At 42.6% G+C, this 5736-nt stretch overlaps 1 pseudogene; it reads left to right on the forward strand.

Annotated features, from left to right (window-relative positions):
• Positions 1-2568: 2568 nt before the first annotated feature.
• On the forward strand, positions 2569-5207 carry LOC115526427 (annotated as a pseudogene).
• Positions 5208-5736: the final 529 nt, after the last annotated feature.

The following is a 5736-nucleotide window of genomic DNA, read 5'->3' on the forward strand; positions in this document are numbered from 1 at the left end:
TACTATGATACGGTATCTGGAATTTGTTTCAAAATAATCCATACTTGGTGGTATGTATTGCGGGAAGGTTTACTCTCTTTTGTGTTTGCCATTCTATCATGGATACTCAAAATTCAAAAGCCTTTTAAAAAATATTTGGAGCATGTTCCCACCCTCCAAGGCAAAGCCAGTCTCCCAATATTGAAGGTGTTGAAAATGCTGACTACAGGGGCTCCCAGCCTCATTTATAGCTAGGACACAGGCACCAGACACAGACTCTACCAATTATATGCGCTGTTCCTTGACTTTGGATAAGCAGCCTGGTGGCCAGGGACTTGGGAGTATCAGCAAGCAGTTCTAGTGGCAACACTTAATATTCTTGATCAGAGGCGTCTGGGCACAGTAACAATGGGGCTTCCACAGGGCACCTGCAACACGATTAGGGAGATGACTGCAGGCTAAATAGCATTTAGGCTATATCCTAAGAGACATTCCAGCCCAACTAGAGGGAGATTCAGGTTGTTCACCCATTTTCTATTCGTTTCCTGCTTAAAGAGAACTTCCATGAATTACCACAAGATGGCGGTCTAACACCCCACCATCTGCCGCACATCCTCTTCCAAGCTACCCATTAGTACAAGTGAACCTTACTTCCTTTCTGCTAAAGCCACCCCCACTTGCCTTCTCAAGAATATCACTTTAGCCATTTCCCCCTTTTCCCAGAATCATTGATTTTTCATGCTCTTATTGGGTCATTACCTCCAGCATACAAGACTGTGATTTTTCCTGTCGTAAAAGAAATAACTTCTCGAGTCATTTACACTTCATTACTTTGCTCCTATTTGTCTGTATTTGGTGTCTCCGTTTCCTCTTCTACAGTTGTCTCTTTGAACAGCTCCAGTCAGGCTTCAGTCCCCTTCAGTTTATGGAGGGGCATCATCAGAGTTTACCGTTAACTTCCACCTTCATATACCCAGTGGTCAATCAGTTCTCATTTTATTGGACCCATCAGTAGGATTTGTATATTTCTCTTTCCTTGATGGACACACTTGTCTTCAAGGGTTCCCTGAATTCTTCTATTCTAGTGAAAGAGGAAGTGAGAGGAGGAAAAAGGAAAGGGGAAGGGAAAGCAGATGTTGAGTATTTACTAAAATTCAGACACTGCTCAGTACTTTATATATAAATTACCTCATTTAGTATTTATAGCAATTGAGTGAGATATGTGCTATTTCTTCAGATTCTGCAGATGACAGTGTGCTCCACAGAGATTAATCTCTATGTGGCTCCATAGAGATTATGGTCTCTAAAACCATTTTCACACTGAAAAAGTTGTTGGAAAAATAGCTGATTTCACATTTGGATAAGGCAGATTTTTATAAGACCAACTTTTTTTTGTAAGTTCTTGGAAGTTTTTCATTCTACAATGCAAGAAAATGTCTTAAAATTAATGAGGTCATGTCAAATGAACACAGCAGCTGACCTAAAAGGGAAACCACTGACCAAAGTTGTCACAATTTGAGCTCAGAAAGGAGAGTAATGATTGTAGAATGTAGGGGGGTGTTCAATCTGAGTCCACAATGATCCACAGAAAGTTACAGAAAGAAAACATGAATGGGTCTAAAAACAGTTGATGAGTATTGTTGGTTCATTTATTTCATTTTTAAAAATCAGAAAATTTCTAATGCTAAATAGCTTTTTTGTTGTTGTTACGATTGTATGTTTGAAGAATTTCAGACCTAATGAAGTCCATGAGTTGTAAATTGAACAGCCTGGTACTCTTCATTTGGATTCAAAATCATCAACATTTGGCACATTTTTAGGCGTCATGATCCTTTAGCCCCTAACTAGTGTATAAATACAGTGATATTTTCTTATATAACCGCAAAACAGTTGGCTTTAATCAGAAAACTTGGCTTTAATACAATATAATTAACAATATTATTAATACATAGTCCATATTAAAATTTTTCTAATTTATCTCAATAATGCCCTTTATAGCAATTTATTTTTCTGGCAGCTTCTTATCTGTTGACACACTTTGCACTTAACTGCAATCACTTTAGCCCTCTCTAACCTGAGACTGTTTTTCACATTTTCATTTTCATTCATGATGTTGATGTTTTTGAAAAGTGTAGGCCAGTGTTTTTCAGAATACCCCCAATTTGGGTTTGAATGTTCACTCATTAATCGATTCAAGTTATGCGGGACGTACTTGATGTACAAACTCAAGATTGTGTTTTTCTCAATGCATCGCATCAAAGCACAGGATGTTGGTGACTTGGATGGCTTGGCTAGTGGTGTCCACCTCACGAGATTGTGTTTTCTGACGCAAGGAGAGGTGGCGGTAGAATGACACTGATAAAGCCATGTGAAATGTCCAAAATTCTGTTCATTTTAAATATCCTCAGTAGTTGTATGCTCCTAAGACTAGGAGAGAATGAAACATTAGCTACAGAGAGAGGTCTTCTATATTTGCATTTCTTAAGAATCCATCCAATTCGTGCACACTCCCGGCAGCTGGCTCTAGAGCCCAGGGCTTCCCATTACGTGCTTTCTTTCCTTCTTTTCCCCTCCGGGGGTCCCGGGGTCATGCACACCACGCTGAGTGGCCAGTTGTGGAAAGGGGTGAGTGGGCTGTGTGAATGTGGAGGACAAGGCACGTGGACTGGAGAGAGGCACCCAGCACGACAGGAAACTGAGAGCCCCGTGGGACCCTTGAGACAGAACTGGACCTGGTGGAGCACACTCTTCGGAAGCAGTTCCCCCACTGACTGCCCCGGAGGCCCAGTGACATTTATGTCAATGTGAAGACTGACTTAAGGCCCAGCTGGCCCGCTGCCAGAAGCTACTGGAAGGACTTGGGGACAGAACTGGTCCAGCGAGGTCCACATTCACCCTTGAGCCTGGCCATCAACCCTGCCATCAACTTTGCCCTACCACTGCAGGTGGACAGCCTCCAGTCCTTGCAGGTGGCTGCCAGTATGCCCCCTGGGGAGCTTGTAGAGGAGCTGGAACCAGTGTTTCACAAGAACCCCTGACCCAGATCCACAACTCGGCCATCCATCTCCTGTCTTCAGGGTCACACGAAGTAACTGAAAGTAGGCTGGCCATCTTTATACAGCCAGCCCCACACAGCCAGGCCCAGATGTGGCCCCACTTGTATGGAGTTCTGTCACGGACCTCCTACCAGAGCCGTGTAAGAAAAAAAAAACAGTCCCCTTCACAGCTCAGGGGACTCTGAATTGAGAGGGGGAGCAGTGGGTCTTCCTGTGTCTTCCTCTCCCTACTCTGTTACCCAATAAACTCTTTTCAAATGCTTATTTTTTTAATGTTTGTTTATTTTTGAGAGAGTGTGCAAGAACACATGTGGGGAAAGGGCAGAGAGAGAGGGAGACACAGAATCTGAAGTAGGTTCCAGGTTCTGAGCTGTCAGCACAGAGCCCTACACAGGGCTCGAACTCATGAACCGTGAGATCATGAGCTGAGCTGAAGTTGGTCGCTTCACTGACTGAGCCATCCAGGCGCCCCTAAACAATCATGTGGGGACTGATCATATGGTTGCTGAGGAAAGTCAGGCTATCCCTACTGAAAATAGTACAGAATTAACTGGACTTGTCTTTTCCAATATTTATCTAGTTTAGAATGCAAAATATTGCAATCCAGTTTGATGGAGCTATCCGTTGTGACATGGGCCTGTGGGTGAACAGATCATACCCATAGATGATGGGATATAATGGGACATTATCAGCAATACACTAAGTGAAATACTGAGATGTGCAACAGCACTGATGTGTCTCACAAGCATTTTGGTGAATGGAAATCTCAGGCATAAAATGGTACCCAGTATGTGGTGCTAATTTTATGAAGTTCAAGAACTTGAAAAACGAATCACTAAGGAAATCTTAACCATGGTTGTGTCTAGTAAGGCTGTGAATTGACTGGCAAGGGGGCATAAAAGAACTTTCAGAGGTGATAGAATTGTTCTATTTTTTGGAAGGGATGCAGGTTTCAAGAGTGTAAGCTTGTTTCAACTCTCTGAACTATAACCTAAGATCTGTGTGTTTGTAAATTATACCTCATTTTATTATTTTTTAAATTTTTTTTTAATTTTTTTTTCAACGTTTATTTTTGGGACAGAGAGAGACAGAGCATGAACGGGCGAGGGGCAGAGAGAGAGGGAGACACAGAATCAGAAACAGGCTCCAGGCTCTGAGCCATCAGCCCAGAGCCTGACGCGGGGCTCGAACTCATGGACCGCGAGATCGTGACCCGGCTGAAGTCGGACGCTTAACGGACTGCGCCACCCAGGTGCCCCAATTATACCTCATTTAAAATTTTTTTTTCAACGTTTTTATTTATTTTTGGGACAGACAGAGACAGAGCATGAACGGGGGAGGGGCAGAGAGAGAGGGAGACACAGAATCGGAAACAGGCTCCAGGCTCCGAGCCATCAGCCCAGAGCCTGACACGGGGCTCGAACTCACAGACCGTGAGATCATGACCTGGCTGAAGTCGGACGCTTAACCGACTGCGCCACCCAGGCGCCCCTTTTTTTTTTTAATTTTTTTTTTCAACGTTTTTATTTATTTTTGGGACAGACAGAGACAGAGCATGAACGGGGGAGGGGCAGAGAGAGAGGGAGACACAGAATCTATACCTCATTTTAAAAGACTCTCTGTGTTAAGCTTTCCAAGTTACTGTATGTGCAAAAATTATTTTAATCTGTCCTTCTAATTAAGTGTTTTGCCTGTCTTTATGACTGTAGTTGGCCTTAAATTAAACCTTATCATTAGAGCTGAACCTTTCCTGAGAACTTAAATGTTATCACTTCTCTGGTAAGTATCTGGGGCTGCTCATGAGGACCCTGAAGTCAGTGTGATTGTTATTCTTCTGAACATAACCAGCCTGCTCCCTCTTTCTGGAGGCTTATCATATCTTGTCAGCATCATTGATGCTGGCAATTCCATAGTAATATATCTAATGAGTTCTTTTCACACTCAGCTTTTAAGTGAGTTCTTTCAATCTGAAGGCATTCTTCATTTTTTGAAAATCTGCTGCTTCTGCTACCTCTTTCCTCTTTTTCCTTTTAAATTGTTTATATCACCCCATTTGCTCTGTTCTCATTTTTTGGAATTCCATTTGGATGGATGTTAAGACTTGTCAGCGTTGTTCGCTTCTCTTTTCTTTCGTGTTTTCCATCTCGTCTTCATTTTCAGGTTGTGTTCTGAGAGAATCTTCTAGATCTTCCAGCTTTGTGATTGTCAACTCTATCCACTTTGCCACTTTGCTGTTCACTCCCTCTATTGAGATTTTTTATTCAGAGTTCCAGTATTTCATTTCCAAAATCTATACGTGATTCTTTTTTATGCATGTAACAAATAGCACAGTTAGGCTTATTTGAGGTCTTCTAATTGCTCTGTTTCTCTCTTAGCAGGTGTGACTTCATCTACAGGTGAGTTTCATTCCTCTCTCTGGTTGTCATGTCTTTAGTTATTCCCGGTTTTCTTTTCATCTTTGAGTTTGAGAGTTCCTCTTCACACTTTTAAAAAGGACATTACTGTTGCCTGTCCTGGCATGGGGGGGGGTGGGATGGGACATGTTACAAAATGTGACTACAGTTTGCCATCTTTGTGTGAGGCCCTCTGCTCTTCCAAGAGTCAGCTACGGTTGCTCTCAGTCCCCAGTACCCTTCCTAACTGCCTCGTGTTGCAGTAGTCCTCACGCTGGCAATACGCTTAGCAAAAAATCAGTATAGAA

The sequence above is a fragment of the Lynx canadensis genome, chromosome D1 (genome assembly GCF_007474595.2).
Source record: "Lynx canadensis isolate LIC74 chromosome D1, mLynCan4.pri.v2, whole genome shotgun sequence".
Taxonomy (NCBI): domain Eukaryota; kingdom Metazoa; phylum Chordata; class Mammalia; order Carnivora; family Felidae; genus Lynx; species Lynx canadensis.